This window comes from Anastrepha obliqua, chromosome 3 (genome assembly GCF_027943255.1).
Source record: "Anastrepha obliqua isolate idAnaObli1 chromosome 3, idAnaObli1_1.0, whole genome shotgun sequence".
Taxonomy (NCBI): Eukaryota; Metazoa; Arthropoda; class Insecta; order Diptera; family Tephritidae; genus Anastrepha; species Anastrepha obliqua.
In genome coordinates this window covers 82,937,418-82,964,083 of record NC_072894.1, presented here as the reverse complement: position 1 = coordinate 82,964,083, position 26,666 = coordinate 82,937,418, and the positions used below count along the sequence as shown (strand labels likewise).

Genomic DNA, 26,666 nt, shown 5'->3' with positions numbered 1-26,666 from the left:
CAGATGTGTGCATGTAATCAGATATACATGTATGCGATAGTACAAAATAATACATGCATATGTATGTATGTCTATAAATATATATACATATATACCAAGCTATGCCTACATTGTGCTCGAGCGTCTCGAGGGCGCCCTAAGCTCCGAAACACTCAAACAAAAGGAAAGACTGAAGCAGCAAACGCGTTCAATTACTCGAACGCGCTGAGATAGCCAAGCGAACGTCGTCTGAACATTGCTAAAGTGAGCATAAATGTGCAAACGTTAAATACAAAAAAAAATAAGAAAGTAAAAAATAAACTTTGTTCTACTACAGCGAGCGAGAAAAAGGTCTATACCGTTGGCCGAAAAACGCATCGGCCGTCAGTTGGTTTCGAAGTTGGCAACGGTGAGCAGTGACAACGAGCGACCTAAACGCATGCTTCGCCCAAAGCGTCGACACACAGCGAACTGGACGGACGTGCTTTTGCGGATACGCGTCGCATAAAATACTCGTACACAAGAAGTCACACGTACAAAACAAACAAAAATATAATTGAAATATATTTTTAAGTTGAAGTGTTTAAAAAGCCCGATTGAAGCGTTAGTTTAGAAGTTTTGCAAATGTTTACCCTGACATGGGAAAAATTCAACTCAATTGATGCTTACGTGTTGTTATTATTTTTTATTGTGCTGAAGTGCTTTGCAAGTGAATTATTTGCAAGTTATAAAAAAACGTGTTTAGTCTACTTTCGAATCAAAGTGTTTCACTATAACCAGAAACAAAAAATAAAAGCTGTTCGACTCATCAGGAGCGTGAGCGCGTGATGGCAATCGAAAATCAATTGTTAAAATACAAATTTCGTAACCGAACAATTCATTTGCATTTTTTGCAATAAATAAAACAGTGTTTCAAATACTTAAACTTGTTTTAAGTATATACATATCTTTGTATTTTTCTTCTTTCTTATATGTACATAAATATATATTTTTTTTCAACTGTGTTTCAAGAAACCCCAAACATTTTTCGCTTTTCGAGCATAGCAAAATTTCTTATTTGTATTCAATTGTAAATTTGACGAAAAGCAATTCACCTACGCAACGCTGTGTGCGTGTTTCAAATCTGTAATTTTCCTTTAGTAATTGAATTAAATGGGCAATTGCCAAGAGAAATTGGTGTGATTAGTGTGCGGATATTGTAGCAGCTGTGCGTAGAATTGACTTAAAGCAGCAATTAAAAGTGAACGGTCTGGCTCGAATTTAATCGAAGTGAAGTAAAATTTGTAAACTATTTTGCCTTCACACACCAAGTTTTTTTGAAAAGTTTGACTTGGTTTTCTTCGAATTGGATATTGCTCGATTTTGGCTGGCACGTGCGTGGATTTAATAATTAATAAAGAGCGTGCGCCAAGTGTGAACAAAACGTAAGTTGCTGCACCCGAACGGAATAGAAAACGTAAGTGATTTTGGGAGTGAGCTTGAATTAAGAAAAATAATTTGATATCTTATTTATATACTGCGAGTATTAACTACACACCTTAAATTTTTGTATATACTATTTATATAATTAGATAGTTTATTATATAAAAGCTGGCAATTCCCTTGTTTAAAGTGTGGTCCATCGCAAACCACATTTTGCACCTTTCTCGAAAAAATTACCCGGATTGTAAAATAATTAATGAAAGAGTATCTTTTCAATTTCTTCAAACAATTGAAAAAGGTGACCAGTCAAATATATATGTATATATATTATATATAATTGGCCCTTACACCCGTTTTGGGTGTTTGGCCGAGCTTCTCCTCCTATTTGGGACGTGCGTGTTGATGTTGTTCCAATGCATCCACTGGTATATATCTGGGAGTGGTGACATCATTATGTCGTTTCTTCGAAAATGCTGCAAGTGAGGCCATTTAGCGATCCCTGCTGCAGAGTCATAATAATCGACACATGCCCGACTAGAAATTTTGGTAAGGCGGTGATTAGGAGCAAATAAGGCAGACCGCATTGCAAATTTGCGCCTCATAAGGCAGCCAAACTAGGCCCAAATCCCGAAAGGTATCGCCACACATCTGCCTCTTTAGGCGCAGGTTCGAAAAACCGAACTTCGGTAATACTCCGGATGCCCTTCTACAAATCAGTTAGGGATTCCAATTTATGCCTAAGTAGACACTGCCACAGATTTTCGTGACCACAACCAAATTTAGTATTGTTCTGGCATGACAATCTTTGCCTTGCCTAACGTGGGCCTGGTAAGGTAATAGTGAGGCGTGCCTCAGTAAGGCCTGCCTAATTCGGGCCTTACTGATTCTTCGGCATGCCTCATTGTAATTCTAGGCGGGTGGGCATTACATAAAACAGGAAATCTTCCTGAAATCAAACGGTGAGCAATCAATGATGAAAGCGGCAATAATTAGGTTTTTTATCATACCTTTTATTGTATTTTACTTCTTATTATAAAATGATCCCCATTCAGAAAAGACATTTACCGAAAACAAAACAAAATAGATTTGAAATTGAGAGAAAGGGCTTGAACCATAAATTACGCCCACTCATAATAGATGGTCTTTCAAGTTCCAGTTTCAGTTACTTTTATAGTGGTATTTTATCAAAGCTCGATGGCGTCTATTTTATGAGACGCTAAAAAGAAAATATGCAACTCACTTAAATGAGTTTAATCTATAATAGTCAAACCGCAATGTATAATATATACAGGGCCCGCCATCTATCGTTACGGATTTGAACTAGGTATTATTTGAAGAATGGCAACACTTAGCTTTCATCTGATTTGACAGAAAATTAGTTTTATTCTTCCGCTGAACGAAAATGGTTGTGTATACGCTCAAAGAACGCTTTTTCCAACGGCATTTGGTTCCAACAAGATGGCGCTACTTGCCACACAGCGAATGCTGCGATCAATCCTTTGCGCACTGTTTTCGAAGATCGCATTATCAGCCGAAATTCTGATATCGTTTGGCCGCCTCGGAGCTGCGATTTGACGCCGTTGGATTATTATCTTTAGTGTGCCGTCAAAGACCAGTGTTATGCCAACAAACCAGCAACAATTGATGCACTGAAGACCAACATACGCGATGTCATAGCTGAAATACAGCCGCATACAATCGAAACTGTGTTGAAAAATTGGACCGATCGTATGGGATGGTGCATGGCTAGCCGAGGTAGCCATATGAATGAAGTTGTGTTCCATCATTAACCGGAAGGATGGTACTTCAAAATAAAAAAAAACAGTTTGGAAAAATATTGAGTAGTTTTTTTTTATAGCATTTTTAATTCCGTAAAGTGCATTTTTCGCATGCGAATTGAGTGGTTATCTACATAGCGCCATGGATAAATATTAAGTAAAAAATAGGTGTTTAATTTTGTTTCCCATAAAACTAATTTACGGGGTAGCATAAAAATAATGCTTATTTTTTTGGGCCACCCTAATGTTCATGCGTCATAAACATGCACCGATGTACTAATTACACACATACACTTACACTTGTACAATTATTTGCAATACTTGTATGTTAAAATGAGAACAGTGGCTTTTGAAACAATAATAAATCACCCACCTGCAAGCATTTTTCGCGCTTCCCAATGTCTATTTATTTGTTATTGTTATTTTATAATTTATTCACATAATATTTGAAATTCAACTGTGGTTAAGTGCAATAAAGCTTTGTTTTTATAAAGCACAAAAGTAGCCACCATATAACATTATGCGAATCTAAACAGCAATTTTTATAACTTATATTTATATATTATCACTAAACCGAACTAGTACGAAACGTGAGTTTGATTAGTGTTCAAAACTTCAAAAAAAAAATTATATTTTCATATATTTGTTATAACTTTCTGGAGAGTTAATGCATGGGTCATTCCTTGACAAGTGATCAAAGTATTTTTGACATTGTCGTAAACTTTTCTTGGTTTATTTGAAGCCTTTTATCGATTTGTGAACTGGAGAAATATTGATGGCAATATGGCAGTGGCAAACCTCCGAGTGTATTTCTGCCAGGAAAAAACTCCTCAAACGTCATAAAACTGTGCGTTCCTTCATTTGTAGAAAAAACATGCAGGCGCTTACCACAAATAGGGAGAACTCGGCCAAAACACCCAGCAATGTATGTGGTGGCGCAAAATTAATCACTCTGTCTAAAGATTTATAGATTTTGCAAATGGCGTGGTATGTCAAAAAGCTCCTCGTAAAAAATATCGCCGTTCGGAGTCGGCTTGAAACTGTAGAATCCCTCCGTTTGTGGAACAACATCAAGGCGCATACCACAAATAGGAGGAGGAGCTCGGCTAAACACCAAAACAGGGTGTACGCGTCAATTATATATATCATATATATAAAAACTTGAAAATATTGGCGCATTTTCCCTAAAAAAACGTCGCTTTATAATACGAAAATTATGGCATACACCCTGAGAAAACATTGCATACTTTAAACCAGGAAAACCAAAAATTCAGCACTTCCACACATTATATATTGTATTTAAAATAATTAAATTGAACGATTTGTAATAATTAGAGTTCTTGGCACAACAATTTTGACTACCTTGAGAACACAGATAAATTAAAAGCAGCTAGACAACAGTGCAGAATAAATACAATATTATTACAAGAAAATATTATTGATTTCCCTCTCTTCTTTCACAAGCACACACTTGATGTTATTGGTTTTTGAACAATGTCCTTGGGTAGGTCGTTATGGAGTAAATATTCCAACATTATCCGATGATAATATAGTATAGGGGTTTTTAATAAGAGGTGTTATTTTGGCCTGGGCTGTTGGCCTACACCTTCTCTTTCACGTGGCTCCAAAGGAAAAAGTCAAATAAAAAGGTGTTAAATCTCAGGACTTCGATGGCCAATTGTGATCACATCTTCGAGAGATAACACGGTCCGGAAACTTTCCCCTTAAAAGATCAATGATTTCGTGGCACGTAGCACCGTCTTGTTGAAAAAAAAAACGTTGTCCAGATGAATACCATCCAATTGCGGCCAAAAAAATCGTTAACCATTTCTCGATAGAGCAATCCATTCTCCTGTAACACCTGGTATTGGAAAACCCTTCGCTTATACCTCACCTCAGCATCACATTATCATTTAAACAGAATCAAATCACTGAGCGAACATTGTCGGACGAAAGTTCGCTATCAAAATTAAAATACGGTGCAGTATTTGAGATTGTACACAACAAAAGCGAAGACGAAGTGTGTTTGACGGAAATTGTTCATAATAAATTAAATTTTTTATTTGCGGCTGCCGCCGCTGAACAAAATCAGTTGTCAGTGAAAATTGTAAGTAAATATTTTTCGCAAACTTTGCCTCCCAAGCAGACATGTCTTACAAGTTGTAAACATAATAGTTAAAACTTTAATAGTTTGAACTAATAGAACAATTTTGGGAGTCATCTTTTCACTTTTTGGGCGAACTTCGTTTTGGCTCGATTTTATTGGACGAAATTTTGCTACGAATATCGCTCGCTAATATCACTCCACCCGATAAAGTACGTTCAACAATTTTATTCTGAACATATAATACTTTATACTATGTATTAGTTCCATATCATATTTGTGTTTACCATATCATGATATCACAGCATTGCAAATCATATATGATCATACTATCTAAAGGACCTTTCAAAAGATGCCCTTAGATGTTCTTTTGAAATAGAAGAATGTAAACATTTAGATTCTTTCAGGTTTCACTATTTTTATTCAAAATACAGCTCTTAAATATTATATGTGAAATATTAAGTCATTTAAATGTCGACCATGAGCACGTCTACTGGTACGAGTAAAATCCGCCAAACAGTCGATTCAGGAATCTTTAATTGTTCAGAACATCGAGATATCGATATTGAAGTTTGTTCAGCTACACTTTGCGCTACACAGTAATATTCTCAATAGATCCAGTTTTTGATTTGCCAGTCCTTTTTCTATACTCGACAGAACCAGTTTCGTGAAATTCTTCCACCGATCTTTGAAATTTCAACTTATTCGTGGAGTCATTTATTATCATAAAAAAGTCACGAATTTTGCGATATTTTGTTCTTAAAAACCGACCATTTTTTAACTTTTTTTTTATTTTTTGCGGATGAGGGGGCAAGCTGCCATCGTAGCATTGGTATGCCCATGGACTAAAAAATTCAGCCTCGTTTGGAACCGTCGCCCACCCTGGCACCGCTTTCGCATTACTTCAGAGTGGCGTTCCATCTTCCTCATTACAAAGGTCTGTGCCTATGTGCATGCGTTCAGGTCCCGCTTTTTATACTGAGAATTCGTTCCACGAAACCACTCAAGATCTTCTACGTTTCTTCGCAACTTACTACTTAGCGCGTTACTAAAATCAGTAGTTTTGTGACCGACTGCATTCTTCAGCGTTCGACGTTCTTGTTCCCTACACATACATTGGAAGAATGTGTGCTCAGCGTCATCTTCGGCGGCAAAACCGTATATGCATGTGGGATGTTCGCATTTTCCTATTTTGAACAGCTATTTCTGGAAATACCCGTGCCACAAAAGCATTTGGGTTGTATAAAAACTAACTTCACAGAAGTTCCTGCTGTTCCATGTGGCGATGTCTTTTATAAGTCAAGCCGTCAATCTGCCACGTGTTTCGTTAATCCAGCGGTCATGCCATATCCTTAGCGTTTCATCCCTTATTTCACGTGCTGTAGGTTTGCTAGCTCTTTCTTCCATTCCCTCTTTCTTTAATGCCCATAACTTTTCCTTTCAAAAGCTAGTAAATCTATCGGTACTAAACAGCTCATTACTTGAACAGCTAGCCCTGATGCTATGCGGTAGGCGGACACAATTCTCGGGGCTGCCATTCGTTGTACCGATGCTAAGAGCTTGCATCTGTGATTTACCTATAGCGCATTTGCCCACAGTTCAGCTCTGTATAAGAGAACGGAGAGCGTGGTAGCCATCATTATTTCTTGTTTCGATTGGGTTGGACCTCCCATGCTTGCCATCAGTCTACCGAGTATGTATTACTGAGTAAGGAGCTTAGCGGCTTTTTCTGCTGCGTGTTTTATTTGGGCTCAGAATGTTAGTCTTGAGTCCAGTCTTATGCCTAGATCTTTTAAAACTTTTTTGTGGTTAGCGTATTTGAGCAAGCTTGCATGCCAACTTCTAACAGCATGTGCTTCTTGGTTAGAAGTATTAGCTCCGTTTTCTCTGTGGCTACTTTGAGGCCACGTGAATCTAGCCACGTTTGTATTCGTATCGTTACTTGGTTAAGTTTTTTACGAACATCTTCCAGGTTTCATGCTGTGATGACTGCTGCGATATCGTCTGCGAATCCGGTTAGTAAGGTACAATCGGACAATTCCATATTGAATATCTCGTCCTAACTAATGTTCCACAAGTCGGGGCCGAGAATTGATCCTTGTGCCGCTCCGAATGTGACGTCTATACAACCATTTTTATAATATGTTTCACTAATTTTAACGCGTTGTTCTATTGAGTAAAATTGTACATCTGACTACTTGACAAATGTGAAAAATAACGTAAAATAAGCTCAGGAATTATTCACTACTGACATGTAGGCGTCTCTTTTGAAAGATCCTTTATTTATATATCACATCTTAAATGTTTATCAAAAGATGTGCTGTAAAAAAATAGATGAAATTAATTCAAATCATCGAAAGTAGAAATAGAAAACGAGTTCCTGCCCAACTGCTAAAGATCCATTTAGCTATGAATTTTGAAGAAATGGAACCACAGTTTTTCCAAGTTAAATATTGTATTTGACATGACTTTAAATGGATCAAATTTTATTTGATTGGGAATGAAGGGCGCGAATTAGTTATCTACAAGAAATATAAGATCCTAGATTTATTCTAAACGTGCACGAAATAAAGTATCTTCCGTGTATCATTTTATCAAAATGCTATAACCTATTTTCCTGTGCCTCTTGTAAATCTATTGAGCCACTTTTGACCTTTTCTGCTGAGTTCTAGTGACTGGTCATATTCTGGACGTGATTTTGTGCAGTTGTTCTTGGCATTGACTTAACGTTACGAGGCATAATTTCGTGGAAATCATTTTGAGACAATTAAAGAAATTAGAGGAATCGTACATGTTGCCACATAGTCGCATTTATTTTTGAATAACTTTTTTACTACATAAAAAAAAATATATTTGAGTATTGAAAATCTTTATTTTGAGCTTTACTGCAGCTGTCTACTTTACAAGTGCAAAAACTATGAATCTTCTGATAGGGTGAATAATTCTGTGCCACCTTGTATATTGGTTGCCATGGAGATTCTGTTGAGAGAGTAAACTGAATATCTTGTTGATAACTCGTTCGCTTTTATTCGCGATTTCCAGATGTTTTTTCAACAGAAGTATGGCTAGCGATAATTTGCAGTCATATTCAGATAGTAATTTGTCTCTGAATATAGAAGTTATTAAGCTAAATCTAACAGATCTAAGCTTAAGAAAATTTCCGAAAAATTATCAAAATTTACTTTGCGCCAAATGCCATTTTTATTGTATTCAAAGTGATTTAACGCCCTCACCTTGTGTTGCTTTAGTCTATAATAGCAGATCTAATCTGATTGATATAAACCAGAGGTAACATAGCGGTTATGCATGCGTAGTTCTTCAACAAGAAACTTACGTTAACTGGGTATGTTATCTGCAACATTTAAAAACCAGTTGACGGTATTATACAAAAAACCTGAAGACAAGTCAACAAATAACTCAGTTCGTGATTTGGCAGTCAGTTATCATAAATCTGCGAAAATAGGAAATCTGAAGGAAACTAGGAAGGTAGATTGACACTAATCTGTGACAATGCCAAATTGGTGAGAATAATTTTAGTACTGAAGGTTATCATACCAAAACCAATTAACCATTTCGAAGAAGAAAAGGCACAACTTTAAAATGTTCACACTTAATTAAGTATAAAGATTGATTGATTTGACCCCAGCGTTATTAAAATAACTCAACCACCCGCACAGCGCCATATTTATTGTTAAATACTTAAGCAAATACAAATATATGTACATATATACACGTATACATATATGAGCATATTCAAAGTATGTTTGTGTGTTGTATTATTTCCCCTTCTTTGGCAAGCAACGCATTGTTGATTCATTTGCTTGTTACTTCATCAGCCAAATTTTATGGCTTAGAAACTGCTTAAAAACTATTGGGCGTAAGCGTTAAAAAATAAAAACAAAAACAAAAAAAACTTTTGCAAACGCCAAAATACGCCGATTCAAAATACAGACACACACGTCAAGTGATCATGGCCAAAGCCGGCTTTGTCGAGATCAGCCAGCAGCTAAAACAGCGAGATAAAATCCAATATATCAGCAAATGGTTATGTTCCAATGCTTGATTTTACGATTTGTTTAAAGTTACCACACAATAAAACACAATAACGCTTTTCTTAAGTAGACAAGCCGAAAATAAAAACAAACAACAAAAAGTTCATAGCGAATTCAGAGTTGAAAACCATAGCTTGTCAACTCGCTTGTCAAAAATTGTATTCTCTGCACAGAAAAAACTATCTAAAAACCGAATGATAATAGCAAGTGTTGAAATGATTGTTAAAATTGCTTTTGCACAATTTCTTAATGGCCATCAACTGATTGAGGATATTGTGAATGGCCAAACGAATGACAAGCAAGAGTTAGAGGAAACAAGAAATACAAAAGCATAAATATAGTGCATATAAAAAAGATACATGGGGCTTGCACTCCGCGACGAAACATCTATTATTATTATTATGATTTAACAACATCTATTATTATTATTATGATTCACAGACCTGAAGGATCTATTGTGCGCCTTCAAGGGTTCAGCGTATTTCTCTGAGCCCAACCTCCTCAATAAATTTTCCTATTTGAACTATTTTATTGAGTTTAATTTCCACCCCTGGTGGTGGACGAGTTTTAACTATTTTTGTTTTTTGTTTTTTTGGAATGTTCATTATATCTTTTTCATAATAAAAACCATATAAATACAAGCATCAAACTATAACAAAGATTAGAAATTTATTATAGGCAATTTATTGCATTTTTAAATGGAGAAACTGCGAACAGTGTCAAGGAAAACACGTGTACTACTTATATATGTACATATGTATATATAGCGGAATTTTTAAGCAACTTCAAATTTTCACTTTATTATACTGTATAAGTAGTAAAATTCGATAAGCTTTAAAACTCCATACCAAAAATTATTCGAGAACTTCTAATTAAAAGCCGTGGAATTGGAATGAAAAGTTTGTGGAATTTTTCTACTTTTGGCATAAACTTTGAAAGTTGGCGCCGAATTAATCACTTAAGTGCGACAAAGTGACTATAGCATACGCGGACTACATATATAGTCATTATCGCCCGTGGTAGACGCTACGAAGATGACATCTTCCTAGCGATAGAAAAAAATGCGAGATTGGTAGGACTGACAATAAACAAAAGCAAAACCAAATAGATGAGGGAAAAGGAAAGCATTTGGCGTTATTAACATCGAAGACTTCAGTTTTGCGAGTGTGTCCAAATTTACATATCCGGGCGTACTAATAAGTAACGACAACAACATGCAGGACTGTATATCTGACAGAATAATGGCGGCGAATCGTGTATACTACACTAACATAAATCTCCTGAAATCGAGATCTCTTCGACTCGAGCTGACCTACGGCACAGAAATTTGGAGCATGCCTCTTGCGGGCGAGGAGCGCCTAAGAATATTTGAGCGCAAAATATTGCGTAAAGTACGCAATACGCGAAGAAGATGATGAGTACCGAATCAGGCACAATAAGGAGCTGCTAAGTCTCTGCAATGGGGAAGATATTTTAAGATTTATCACGTCGCAACGCATCATATGGGCAGGTCACATCATCCGCATGGATGACGGTAGGCCTCCAAGACTGCAAAACTGGACTACAATTCTTTTAGCTCAAGACCCCGTGATAGACCAAAAACTTTCATAAACAAATAATGAACATGAAAAAAAGGGCAAACAGTTAGAATTGGCCAAAACCTTGATGCCTTATCGTTTATCGTACTCTGTATTTACAAAGTAAATGCTAATTTATTTATTTATTTTTCTTACAAGAGAAGCAATTATAAATAAGTGCTACTCTTACACACATTATGCGTCACCAAGGCACTTGTCTTATCTAATTAGTTATGAATATGCGTATACGAATGCCGGAATATAAATTTGTGCTGAGATAACTTTATCTGTTTACAATGTTAACGGAATTTCGATGCTAAATTTATTCGTAATTTTTTTTTTTTAATATAGTCCATTCTATAATAAAAACTTTCAAATAACTTTGAAAAAAACATTGCAAAAAACTTAATAAATTGCAAAATATTGTCATACAAATTTTTAACATTTTAATCAGAATGTTTTGAAAACATCTGGGCATGCAATTTTGTAACCCAATCAATTTTAGTAGAGTAAAGATTGGTTTTTAAGTCGCTCAAAAATCGGGTTGATTTTTGCCAGTTTTTTTCATACGATGTTGAAAAAACGTTTTCCATTCATAGCGCAAGTTCGGAATTCTTTTATATGGAAAGTGCGCCATTGAAATTCAAAAGCAAAAAAACAAAAAATAAGATTTGGTATTGAAAAGGCAAAAACACTATAATATGAATTGGTGTGTGAAAAAAGTGTGGGTGTTGCTGAATGTGCCTTCTGATGACGAAATTATGCACAATTTTCTGTTGACAACATTGTCAGGAAAGAGGCTTGATCAATCCGGAAGAGATATATCTGGTGGATTTTTAAGATCTTGAAAGCATAAAATGATAACACGAAACAGAAATATTAATGGAATGCATATTTTTTATTGTAATCTGGTATATAACTTCATGGCATTTATTGTTTAATATACATACATATGTTATCCGGCATTTGTCCGTTGCGGCTACAAGTTACATTGCCCATTAAATCACTCCAATTTTTGACCACTTCTCTAAATAAATCTGAATACCAAATCTAGTAAATGAACGAAAATGGAATGCAAATTATGGCCATTTCGCTTCAATTATTGCAGGAGCTGTATTTTATAGGCACGCAAGCCTATATCTTTACATAAAACTTTCCAAGCCGTCGGAGTAAAAAGCCCAACAAGTTGAGAACGACGACAAATCGTCATTTCGGGTTCTTCTTCAACTCTTCGCGCCACAGCAGCAATATTCTCTTCGGTACGCACATTTCATTATTTTGTTGATGGTTTTGAATCGAGCAGAGTTAAATTGGAGCGAAAACGATCAATTACCTCGCAAAATGCTTGCTGAATGCAGAATGAACTTCGGGAACAAATTCGAGAACAAATTTCGAAGCGTTGTTCAGCTGAGGTTCCACGATTCATGATGAGGTTCCTTTGAGGGAGATTGTCAAGTACTTGGGAAACTCACGTGGAAAGCTAATATTTAGGAATGACTAAAGACGATCATTATGTACGAGTATTTATAGTGTTTTAAGGACTACCCCAAATAAACCGCTGAAAGTGCTAATCATTTTGCCTGCACTAATCTTAGACTTAAGAGTGTGTGCCTCTATTTTACACACTCTGAATAGTCACAAACAAGAAGTTCCATTTCTAGACTCACTTTCGACAGACTCTTCAAGACGAGCATACCGTCAAGAAGAGAGTAGCAGATATATACAGATGGTTCCAAGCTAGACAACAAGGTTGGCTATGAAGTATTTTCGAAGGAACTAGGACTGGAACTATCCATTCGACTACCAGACTACTGCATCATCTATTAGGCTAACTATAAAAAAGGGGTTACCTAAATAAGCATGCCGTAACAAAACCTAAAGGGGTTTTCAATTGGCGCGGTCGATTTTGGCGCCCTGTGGCAGCCATTTTGTTTTGGTGACATCTGTCAAATCTTCTGTTTATTATTCAGTTGTTTATACCAAATCATCATGGCAAGTTACACGATTGAACAGCGCGTTCAAATGATAAAACTTTATTATCAAAATGAGTGTTCATTAACGCAAACCTTGTGCGCATTTCCCTCATTTTTCGGTAGACGTGGTTAGAGTTGGGTATTTCCCGAGAAAATCCCAATCTCGAGAATCGGGATTTCCCGAAATAACGAAAATTTCAATTCTCGAGATGCAGGATTTCCCGAAAATAATTTTTGAGATTTCTCGAGAATTCTCGAAAATTCGGGAAACTTTCCAAAAAAATTAAAAAAAAAATCTAAAACCAGTTACAGCAATGAATTTCATTAAATATTATTTTTATTTATTTTTATTAAAGTATAAATTACATAAAAAAATATTTGAAAATATTACTATTTCAATTATTGCAAACAAAAAAGTGAAACAAAAATAATTACAAAAAAATTCAAAACAAAAATAATTCAAGATTATACTTATTAAAATAGGGGAAAAAAGTGATTGTAAATATTATTTCCCAAAATGGTGTTTTAAAAAACACAGACTGTCAATGGCTTCGTCTGACCATCGCGTACGCTTTTTGGACACAAAATTACCCGCTGTAGAAAAATTCCTCTCATTTTGAGTCGATGTTGGCTTAACCCTCATTGCCCAATTCGGTGTGCTGATTCTCCAATTTTGTGAACAAAAATTTGAGAATAGAATCCGCAGCAAGTAAGTTCACATTTTGGCGACTAAGTGCTTCTACAGCAACACTTATAGGTTTAAGAGCATTTATGATATCCTCGCAATACTTTTCTTCTGCGTCAGTAGTGTCCATAAAATTTAAATTAAGAGTGTCGAGCGCCTTACGAACATGCTTGCTGATGCAAATGTATCTGGCCAGCATAGTTTCCAGGCTATTCCAACGTGTTTTGCAATCCAACAGCAAGAAAAGCTCTTTCTTCTCGACCTCTTTAACATAATCCTGCAAGATGGCATTCCGTACAGGCGAGTTCTTGAATTTCAAAACTATCTTGCGAACCTTTTTTACGATTTCAAATGCAGACTTTATAGTGACCGTCTTGTCAGCAACAAATACGATATTGTCGTCCTCGTCATCGGAAGCGTTTTCCGCATTAATGTCGAAAAATGAAGTACTGGCTGCATTGTTTTCATTTTCATCGGAGCCTCTATCATCCAAATCGTCTCCATCGCTTACGTCACTATCGTATATCCTGTTTGCTATATTACTTTTCGTTTCTGGTACATTACCTCCATGACCGCCAAATGTATGCCGTGATTGTAGTGCTGTTGATGCGCTGGTGATAGTCTCCCAAATTTGATCATGACACTGGCACCATCACTTGTAATAGCCACGATGTCGGACTGTAGTTTTATATTGAAGTCTGAAAGCTTTGCATTTACGAGCTCATATACTTTTTCAGCGGGACATGATTCCTGAATGCGAACCAGGCCAAGGTTGTCAGATTGTCCATCGTCATAATATATATGGATGTTCATGTAACGTCGGTTTCGCACGCTTGTCCACTCGTCGATGCTCAAGCTGAACTTACGCTGTGCAGATTTAAAATTTTCAATTTTGATCTTCAAATCGCTTTTTATTTTCGTGCAGTACTTCATAACCAAACCCAGAACAGCTTTGTGACACTTTGGAAGATGAAATCCTAAGCGGCTGATACTATTACGAATGAACTCACTTTTTGTTATCGCGTTTATTGGAATTCCATCTTTTGCAGCCAATTTTGCAACAATTTGTTCAAGCGATTCAGGCGAGGAAGAAGTATTGAAAAAGTTGTGAAGAGTTCGAGTCTTCTTGGCTGGTGGCTGTTCTTTTGGAGCCTCATGTTCCCTTCGCTTCATGTCGTGTATCCTCTCCATGTGACGGTGAAGTCCAGATGTTGACGATGACTTGCATTTAATGATTTTATTGCATTTCAAACATGTTGCTTCGTCGTCAAATCGCTTGAAAAGCTGCCACACTTGGTCGTATTCGTATTCTGAACTCATGATTTTTAATGCTAAAAATTCAAAATTTGTTTTAAATTTTGTTTTTTAAAGGAAGTAACTAACCGGTACTCACAGTCAACGATACGTCGTTTCAAAACTTAAAAATAAGTAATATTTGGACCACAAAATATTTTATTATACGGTGTATAATTTATACTTAATCAGGTACCACAAAATGAAATGCACCCGCTCACTATAAAAAATAAATTTACAAACGTCGTCTGTGAAGTCTGCGAACAAATTGAAATTGCTTGACTATTTTTAAAGGATTTCTAATTGCTTAACTGCTGCTACATATAAGAAACACATAAAACTAAACTTCATTAGCTTGATGTTACAGTGCTTTCCCTCGACATAGCATAGCAACGCATCTAGCATTTACTCTGTAGTCACCCTAAAACAAAAAAAAACAAACAAACAAACAAATGGAACAGTTATACTGTTGTGGCTTTTCGCATAGCAATTGAAACTATGGTGTGAATTGTATGCGATTCTGCGAAACAGTATGTAGTGTGCGATTCTTTGTAACATAATGGCCGTTACAGTTTGGTGTTTCCAGGTATTAATCATATGTATGTGTATTCTTTTACTTTTGAAAGAATTGTTTTTTCTCTTAATATTTGACAACAAAAATTAAAAAAAAAATGGATTTCTCGAGAAATCTTGAAACATTCTCGAGATTCGGGATTTCCCGAAATGCTAAAAATTTCAATTCTCGAGATTCGGGATGGAAAAATATCGAGAATTTCTCGAGAATTCCCGTCGGGAAATTCCCGAAACCCAACTCTAGACGTGGTGACTCTTCCAATTTCTTATGGCCCATATTGAACTATATAGGCCTAGACGACATGTGGTTCCAGCAGGACGGCGCTACGTGCCACACAGCAAAGGTTGCACAGGAATACCGGGTAGCCCTTAAAAATATTAGTGTCGTATTCAAAGTCAGCCTTATTTGGGTTCCGGGGCACAGATATATTGAGGGAAATTATGAAGTCGATGAGCTGGCCAGGAAAGGTACTACTCTTCAACTGCTTAGCGATAGAAGTACCATTGGGTTACCAAAGACCTCGAGTAATTTAATAATTAATTACATTGATTACCATAATAAATAACATTGTCCATGAGGCACAAGCGTAACAGCTAAGTTACTGTGGCCGCAAATAAACAAGAAAAAGACAAAGGAATTGCGAAAGGGAGAGCATATCTCGAAGGTCAGGGCTATTTGACAGGTATTCCTTCAGACTAGGAGTTTTCTGCCATAAATATTGTTGAAGTTGTAGAGATGGAGAAAAGGAAGAAACAGTTGAGCACTTCCTTTACAATTGTCCAGTGTTAGCTAAAATCAGAGCAGGTTTTCTAGGTAAATATTTTTTCAATTCTCTTATGGAACTGTCTGACGTGGCGATGGAATCAATCGTGTGCTTTATCAGAACCACAAAATGGTTCCACGAAGCAAAATAAATGAGGTTCCCGTGTCGTACAGTGGTATCACAACGAATCTGTAAGGTCTAGTGAGTTAGTCGTACAGACCGACTACTACCATCTTAAATATAATTTTTAAGTTTGGAATTTTTAATGACAGTCGTAATTAGAGCAATTTATCATACGAGAGCTATTTGAGTTTGTTCATAGGTATTTTAAACATTCGTCTTGAAAAGCTAACTTAAAGCGTGAAGGTTTTCATGCAATGCAAGAGCAGTTTACTAATCAACTCTTTTCGAGTTTTGGTCTTGAAGCTATGAGTCCCCGCAGCTGGCCAGTTTTCTGAATGCAATTGTGGACGCAAATCGCTTCAGGACGAATTTTGTTGTGCCGGATATTATTGTTAATTGGTATTGTAAGACTGCCAAAAGGTGTATCGTATGATGGAGGAATACGTGAGTATTAGTTTTAATTGCATGAATTCTAAGTTTCCCAAAAGTTAAGTAGTAACCCTCGTAGTCTTTGTTTCTTTAACTTTGAAATCTCCTGCGATATTTTTTCCATTCTTTAGTACCTACGTCCTTTAGCACTGCTTTTGGGGTTATGCTATGTTGTCGCACTTTTTGAAGATTGAAAAGATCGCACTATATTGTACCGGCATGAAGTGTATTAGATACTACACCAAATGCAGTTGATTAGTGGAATGATCTCTAGAATGGTGTTTCGCTTTCTCATACTACAATAGCAAATGCATTTTTTTTCCTCAGTAGGTTCGTCAGTCAGTTCGCCAATAAAACGGCCATATCACACCCAGTAATATCCTTCTTGCATCGTAAGTGCCAGGTCGTATCGAAAAATAACGATATTGACTGAATATTAAGATCTCCATATTAGCCTAGATCGTCCTTCATTCTGGGAACAACCCAAAGATCATAGGAGAGCTTAAATGAAACAGTAGAGCGGAAGTAGCTGCGACTGCTCCCGAGAAATACACAAATGTGATACGAAAATGCTAAAAACAAAAAAAAAAAAGAAAACAGTTTTGCCCTACCCATAACAACGGCTAGTTAATCGATATTATTTTTGGAAGTTGAAATAAATTTTAAAAGGAAGGACACTGTCAAAGTTTTTCAATAGTTCCATTGACCTGACTATTATGGCGTACACTGTATTTCAGAAATAAAACTACTACATTAAGTACTTCTCATTCTACTACTTAACATATATTAAACCACTTGTATTAAATTAGTATATTTTCCGCACCATGACACCCTCAATTCTATGCTGTTGAAAAGAATTGATTAATTACCTTCCAAAATCAATTAGCGCATTATACACGCCCTCACGAGAATAAGTGAGTACATATCTTGGTATGTATGTATATATATATACATATATTATGACTCGATATTGAAATTGTAAAAATAGTGGCCATTAATGGTTGAGTGTTTTGAGTCTTTGCTGTCTCAATGGCACCCCACATGAATAGGTCGTTTCGAAGAAAAGAAAAACAAAAAAACAGAACAACTGCAGTTACTCATGTGGATTAGTTACTTTTTACGGAACCAGTAACAAGTTGATGCTATATGGAGGCATAGTGGAACAGTTTGAACTCGAAATTCTCAAAAATAGTGAGGCGGTTGTGTTTCTTACAACATCTCTAATTCGTGATCGTATGAATAAAAGGTATGATCCAAGCTGCATATGAAGTCAAGTGAGGATTATGGCTTTCAAATTTTATAATTTATTGACTCAGAAATATGAGTTTTTAATAAAAAATTACACCCGGATGCGAAACTTAATTTATAAAGGCGAGACACGATTCCTTAATTAAATATGAAGTAGCAAATTACTGACTAGACTTAAAAAATGATAACGGAAAGCATTTATTAAAATTTAGCTGAAGGCTAAGCCGCGACTGGAGCTTATTTGAGTCGGAAAGACTTAAAATTGTGCCTTTGTTACCCATGGCGTGTTTGTGGTGAACCATAGCTTCCGTTACAATTAGCCTCTACGCCACTCGGCCATCAGCTTTTGATATTAGATATCCCCATAGCTCCAAAGCCGCCTTCAATGTCATCTCTTCATCGCTTTCTGGGTCGGCCTCTTCTTCTGTCGCTTTGTGGATTTGTTTTGAAGATTTTTTTCATAGCTCTATCGTTGCTCATTCGTAGAATGTGGCGAATGTGGCTGTACCATCGAATCCTTTGCGCTTTGATGTACCTGATTACATTTATATCCCTGATAAGTGTGTCCAACTCGTCGTTGTACCGAATGCGCAGGTACCGTCTTCAAGGTCATATATATTTCTTAGAATTTTTCTTTTAAAACAATTTAACTCATCTATTTTAGTAGGCCTCAGCGCTTAGGCTTCGAATATGAATACCATATATCTTTTGTATATTCATAGTTTCCGGTTTCTAGAAAGTAATCTCGACTACATCAGTTTTGTATGCGGGAAGTAATACTTATTGTTCTATTTTGTATGGCAACAGAGGTATCTCTCTGTGCATTCAGCACAACTCCAAGGTACCTAAATTCATTGACTATTTCAAAACTACAGCTGCCGATTTGTAAGTTATGTGTTGCGCGCTGCATCTTCCATATACTCGGTTTTTTCTTCGTATCCAAGCATACGATTCTAGACACAAAAATGTTTCTTGCATAGCGTCTTTGTTTCTGCCTATAATCACGATGCCATCCGCATAGGCACACATTTGTGTAGATTTGCAAAAAATTGTGACTCCGGGATCTATAACAGCGGGTAGTACTAGGTTGAAAAGCAGGGTTGAAAGCGGATCTCCCTTTAACACCTGAGATCGGTTCAAAACGGTCGGTGACATTATCTTGGATTCTCAATTTTGGCCAAGTGTTTGCTAAAGTTATGTCAATTAGGCGTACTGATTTACAAGGTATGCCCAACATCTTTAAATGATGCTCAATATGCATATATGTATAAGAGGGCAACTTAGCATAACTTTGTATTCCTTACATTTTTCAAATATCTGGAACAGCAAAATACATTGGCCAATGGTTGATCGCTCTGCCCTGAAGCCGCATTGATAGTCGCCGATATTTTTTTTCATTTGGCTTTTGTAGGGAGTATTTGAAAATATTTTGTAGCATGTATTCAGCAGAGAGAAGTTTTCACACTTGGTTTTATCACGTTTTTAAGTATTGGTCCATTCATACTTTCTTTCCATCGTGTGGGCAGTTTTTCTTGTAAACATATTTGCAATAGTAATTGATGTATACATTTGTGGAGTTCATATCCACTATATGTTAATAATTCCGCAAATGCTGTCCATTGCAATTCAACCGTTCTATTCGGGTCATGTTCTGCGATTTCGATGTAACTCAAATATGTTGCTCTCTGGTCAAAATAATGAGACACGTATGTTTTTGTTCGCCCGAAAAAATTTTTTTTCAAGATTTATCGGCAATTTTGTTCTTTGGCTCAATATCGATTTTTTTTTTCATTATATAAGAATTTTTTTTTTAATGCTCATAACTTAGTCAAAAATGAACCGATTTTAATGATTTTGGGTTCAAAATAATAGTCATTACTTACACAAATGACTTCATGTAGAAACAATTGCAAAAAAATAGTTGAAAATTTTTTTTTTCAAAAAAACAAAAAGTGCGAAACATGTTTTTTACTCAAAAATTCATTACTCAAAAACAACTCATTTTAGCTACTGGGCATTCAGTTCAATTGAAGTTTGAGGTGTCTTCTTGATTTGGAAAAAGTAATATAATAAAAAAAAAAATACACTTTTTGAAATATTAAATTTCGAAAATATTTCAATTTCTTTTCTTTTTTGCTAAATAAAAAATGTTCAACTACTTTTTTGCAATGCTTTCTACATTAAGTCGCTCGTGTAAATAATGACGATCATTTTGAACTCAGAATTATTAAATTCGGTTCATTTTTGACTAAGTTATGGGCATTTAAAAAAATTGTTTTCTTATATAATTACAAAAAATCGATTTTGAGCCGAAAAACAAAATTGCCGATAACTCTTGAAAAAAAATTTTTCGGGCGAACAAAAAAATACGTGTCTCATTATTTGACCAGAGAGCAACATATTTGAGTTACATCGAAATCGCAGAACATGACCCGAATGGGCCGGTCGTATTCAAATGGAAAGCATCCGCATAGATTGCGTCGCTGCCACAACTCTTATTTTTAAGCCTACTAATTGCCTCTATATAGTTACCAGAAATATAGTTTAAATTACCTTTTTTTTCAGTCGGTCCGATGTGCGAAAAATCTGAAATTTCACAGCAAAAGAAATCTGTGATGTACCGGAAAATCCTCACGTCCTCATGAAAAAGCTTAGGACCCAATAACGAGCGCTTGTTAGGTGCCGATTAGGATTGAGCGGTATCAACAGACCATTCTTTTTTGACCATTACACTCAATGGCCAACTCCGATTTTTTTGTGTACCCACTTAGAAGAGGTGGCCGCCATAGCCGAATTGGTTTGTGCGTGACTACCATTGGATGGGTTAGGATTCAAATCCCATTGTCGATATTAAGTATCAATTTAATGAAAAATACTTCCTGCCCTTCGGCAATAACTACTACTTACATACAAATTCCAGAGAGTGATGAAAATATTTTATTGAAACTGCACGGTGCTACTTGCCGCACAGTGAGACTTACATTCGATTTTCTACTATATTTTTTATAGGATAATGGTGGATGAAAAATCAGAAAAACTGAGTCGAGGTTTCATAAGAGCCGAAAGTGCTGAAAATGTACTAAAAAATTAGGTTGGCCGGATTAACTAGCCGTACAAATCATTTGAATGATATTTTATTCCAGGTTTAATGAAAAGCTTCACTCTTCCAATAAAAAGATTTTCTGAAAATCATGCATGCGTTTTTTATATAAAATTTTGTTGAATTAAATTGAGTTCCAAGTGTCAAATGAACCACCCGGAACAAGCTCAAAATGCAGAAAGTATCTGCTACAGTCATTAGCATAGCTCTACGTCAGGGGAAGTTAGCAGTTGGGCATTGAGATTGGACTGGTACTGTCTCAAAATGTGCTAGTTTGAGCTAAGTTTGCCAAATTCCCATTTATTATAAGATATGCACGTACCTTTATATTTACATAAATATGTGGATATATGCAAATATGTATGCAGGTAAATATGATCATATATGCGAAGGCTAAAATAGTAAAACTTGTCCGGTACTAGGTACATACAGTTGGGTAGTAGCTTATTTGTGGAGCATAGGAAATGAGCTATAAATAATATTAAGGTTGGACCACATTCTTATGACTTCAATTTAAGTTGTTTTGCTCCCGGAAGTTGAAAGTATTGTTGGTGGACCATATTTGTATATTGCATGGAGGACCATATATTGTATACTGCGGGAATGCTTTGTTTTTCTTTCAAAGAAACACTTTATGCTGGCTTAAAAATCATTATGAACTATGTGCTTATGCACATGCATATGAACATGTATGTGTATGTAGATACATGTATGTATGTGAATTGGCAAATAACACAAAATAATTACTTGAAATAAGTTCTCCAACCACTGGACAGTTGAAAGTAGTTTTAGTGAACTTTGAAATGTCAATTAATTTTTTGCGTTTGTTTGAATCGACGTCACTAATGAACATATTAACCAGACAATTGTCAAGTCTATGTGCTCGTAATTGAACAGCATTTATTGGTTTACGCATTCACTTGTCACTTTTCTGTTGTTGTTTATTTCATAAAATCATTCTCTTCCGAATTAAGTTGTTTACAAAACTCTAAAAGTTAACAACACTTGGCTAAAAGTAATATATGCCCTGCTGTCCAACCATTTGCCATGAAATAATCGTTTTCGGTACACCTGTATTCTAACAAAAACAAATATTGAAATTCTTGGATAAATTTATTTTTTGCATTCTTAATTATTCATGAAATCCTGTTTATTCTATATGCTGAATTTTAATGGCAAATAATTTTATTAAAGCAATGAACCACAGAAAAACGTCAATAACTACTATCTATGAATAACTGTATCACATTGGTATGCGAATATTAAATTGAGCTCTTTACTATTTGTGTGATAAGTATCACATTTTCTGGTAATTTATTCTTGCTTAAAGAAATTGCCTTTTGGCTGCATTTATACTCAAGGGTATTGGAATTTTGTTCACATAACGGTTGTATGTGGCAGTATAGAACAAGCGAGATAGATTTGTGTAGTCGTACAAATATAAACCGAAAGGATGAGAATGATCAGTGGAGTCAATTTAGCTATATCTATCCATGCGCACGATAACTCCAGCAAAAATCCATATATTTCTATGAAACTCGTTACACTTTTTTTTTCGAGACAAACTAACAAGCATTAGACAAATTTAAGTCCATTGTACTGCACTCAAGTCCCCTTTTTATTTTCTTTAAATCCACCTGACCTCCGAAGAAATCTGAGTAGATCTTATAGTGGTAAGAAGCCAAGGTGGTCGCTTCTTAACATATCAGGGCCAAAGACCTCAAGCCTGATTCAAGCAAACAGAGCGGGCAGACGCACAGAAAGTAGTCCACCATCTCATCCTTCTCTCCACATGCTGAGCAGAGCGCACTGTCGGATATGCCTACATTTTGCATGTGCTTCGCCCATAATAAGTGGCCCATCATCAGTCCAACCAGCTGTCTATGGCCCCTTCTACTTAATGACAGGAAGATCTGCGGCATACGGTCGGACGTGAGAGCTAACATCAGTTTTGTTCACCAGCAGCCTCTATCAGCTTACCAAGCTCGCACGCATATTACTCTCCAAAATAGGATGGTATTGAAAATTGGCGAAATCGGTCAACAACCACCATAACCTTTAATGTCAAGTTAATTCTCAAAACCAACAAAAAAAATTAATATATCTGTCAAAAATAAAGTTTTGGAAAAAGGGAGGCGCCACCACCACGTGTTGCTCGCCACCTCATTTAGATCCGACATAATAATTATTGAGATTGTATAAAACCACGCCTCCTCGTTATACCATACATGGGCTTACATTTTCCGCTCATCTGTCTGTCTGCTGTAACTATAGCCTATAACACATGGAGTTTGTTGGATTCCAAAACTTAGCGGCCAGCCCAAAATAAATTTTACTAAACTGTGCGCGGGTATTTAAAGTTCTGTTCTTACCGAATTTAGCACTTCCTTACTTGTTTTATTTGTTTCCAAATTTCTTTTTATGCACAATCACAAATCAAAATTCTCAACAGCGCAAAATATTCCACCTTTACAATACATGGGAAAGTAATCCATTTTTTGTGATGATGAATATTTAACCAGCCTCTATGTCAATTACCCAGTCATTACAGGCAATATTTGCAGCCTACATATATTACTTGCCTGCGGCTAAGGTGTTTCTAGTACTTCATTATAAAAAATCGATCGTATGAGCTGTTAAATGCTATTGCGGTTTTTAAATTAAATTTTATTTCATTTATTTTACTAGGTTAACTTGGAGTTTAATTTGTGGTTAAGTTCAGTTCAATAATTTATGAAGTGGATATACGGAATGCTTGGGCATGGCAAGCCAGTTCTTGGTTCAAGGGCTCGATCCCTATCACTTCGAATATGTTACACGAAAATTTACAGTATTTTGCACTGATTTGCTGTTCGTATTATATACCTATATAATTGGCTCTGACACTCTTTATTGGAAGTTTAGCCAAGCTCTTTAGCTCTATAGCCTCTATTTGTGGTGTGCGTCTTAATATTGTTCCAGAAATGGAGAAACGTACAGTTTTAAGCCGACTCGGAACGGGAAATGAGAAGCTTTTTCATGGAGTTTTTTCATTGCACTCGAAGGTTTGTTATTACCCGCCGAGAGGCGATCGCTATTTGAAAAAACTTTTTCTATCATTTGGTGTTGCATGCACGGAGATTCGAACCTGTGCACTTCCGAATGTTAGTCACGCACCAACCCGTTCGACTACGTACGTATTTGAATATAACTCTAAAATTTATGGCAGCTTTTATGAAACTTGTAGGGATTACAGAGCATAGTCTCAGCTACTTATTAAAAAATAATTAGAAAAATATGTGAGTAGTCTTTCTTTCAAAAATCACAAAAAAAAATTCTCCCAAACAATTTTGAATAAGAAAATATATACAACATATTAAAAAAAAAGTTTACTTTATCATAAAAAATTAGAAAAGAAAGCCTTTATAAAAATGTTGAAAGAACCGAAGATATTTCATTTTAAAGAACCCTACAGTAAAATTTGCAATATTGGATAAATCCGAAAATTGTGAATTTTTTTTTTAGTTTACTTCTTATTATAATCAACCATACAAATAAAGCAGTTTTCAGAAAAATTTACCACAATATCCAAAATATTTGGATCATTTGACATGAAATCTCTCAGGTTTTCCAAAAAGGCGGGTTGAGAGAATAAAACCAGCTACGTGAGAGGTGTAAACCAAATTAGGTTCCGTGCATTGAAGAAGCGAGAATAATTGGAAGGATCATCGTTTACCTTCGGGCATAAGTTTCATTAGCGTGAAGTTCAGTAAAGATCCTTCTGGTGGTTGGAGAGCTTTGAAATATAGAAAATTATATATATTTGACCTCAAAGTATTACAGCTGATTTCGTACAATATAAATAATTCGTCGACCACCTCTCCATCACCGATGTTTGTGGAGTTTTTAATGTATTTTAGTAGCGCTGAAAGGTTGACGGTGTTAAGAGTCATAAATAAGTCGAACATGAAACGAGTAGAGTTCCCTCATGGGGAAGACTTTGGCTTAGGGCACGATGTATCTGCATGCTCAAATTGTTGTAAGGCTTTCGTGAATTTACTATAATAGCATCGGCCGATTTCGGCTTATTCAAAAAAAACCCCCCCATAAGAAAAACTTAGCGGGCTCGAACGGCACGAACTTGGTGTCCAATTCACGATACCTACGCGAATATTAAGTATATGCTCAAGTCGTGCATAATAAACTGTTCTCATTAGTTGCCCAATCGCGTAACTAGCCATTGTGGTTTGGATTTGGAAAATATTTGACTGCCGTAGCCGGGTGGGCTGATGAGTGACTACCATTCAGAAGTGTACAGATTTGAAATCTCGTACAGACAATGGCGAGCCTCCGAGTGTATTTCCGCCACAAAACACTTCTCATAAAAAAACACCATCTGCTGTTAGGAGCCGGCTTTAAACTGCGGATCTTTCCATTTGAAAAGAAGCATCTAGACGCCCATAACAAATATGAGGATGAGCTCGACCCAAAAAACACCAAAAAAAGACTGTAAGCGCCAATTATATACATATGGATATATAATCTGGGGATCTACTCCAATGGAACTTACAGGTACTGTAGGGAGTAAGTTGAAGCCGTCAAAAATGTGTTGGCGACATACTCAGCACTGATACATAATCGAAACAATGCCTGGGTAAAAATATTTTACCAGAGAAGGAAATTTATTACAGGAGTTTGACTAAAAACAAATACTTTGAATCTATGCAAGGATTACAATAGATATTTCAGGTCGCAGTGCTGTATCCTCTCACAATAATAATAATATTTGTTTCGTTAATAGTTGATATTGTTTTGGATGCAATTGGCTAACCATTAAAAAAAGTCAGTTCAGATATTAAGCCATAACATTTTTTCTTAGAGCGGTCCTTCCTAAAAAAATACACCAAGCTACGTGGCTGGCTTCTGATCGGAAACCGCGAAATCAGATCGATCATGTTGGATTGATGGAAGGATTATGGAGGGAACTCTTTTCGAACTTGTTAAACACTGACAGCTGCGTATGTCACAGAGAATGTGAATATCCCAATACCCCAATCGTTGACGACGGAACTGCCGTTCCGCAATCTAACCATGACGAGTTGAGAATAGCGTTAACGCGGCTAAAGAACAATTAAGCCGCGGGAGCCGACGGACATAGCGGCGAGGTGATGATAAGGTGGCTGCCTCAGCTCCTATACAAAATATGGTCGTATGAAAACATGCCTGCTAATTGGAATTGAATTTAATCTGTCCAATCCCTAAGAGGGGTGATCCTGCAATCTGCGGCAATTACCGTAGGATTAGCCTTCTAAATATCGCGTAAAAGTGCTTAACGAGCGTATTGTCTGTGGCCAAAAAAAGCAACTGATTGGACCTTATCAGTGGGACATTAGACCTGCGAAATCTACAATCTGCCAAATATTCTTTTTTTTAAAGCTGCATTAGATAGTACGAAAAGAAGTTACTTATCGGCCGCCGTAGCCGAATGGGTTGGTGCATGACTACCATTCGGAGATCGCCAATTATACATATATAAATATATATACCATATATATGCCGCGCTATCTGAAATGACGTTGCTCAATAC

At 36.2% G+C, this 26,666-nt stretch overlaps 1 protein-coding gene across 8 annotated transcripts in view; it reads left to right on the top strand.

Annotated features, from left to right (window-relative positions):
- Positions 1 to 384: 384 nt before the first annotated feature.
- The window catches only part of LOC129242477 (protein spaetzle 5), a 62,031-nt gene continuing 35,749 nt past the window's right edge, over positions 385 to 26,666 (top strand). For 2 of the 8 annotated variants that reach the window (XM_054879139.1, XM_054879132.1), the window contains exons 1-2: positions 385 to 914; positions 1,120 to 1,435. The gene's annotated coding sequence lies outside the window, so the exon portion shown is untranslated. The other 6 variants (XM_054879138.1, XM_054879136.1, XM_054879137.1 and 3 more) reach the window with 6 other exon arrangements.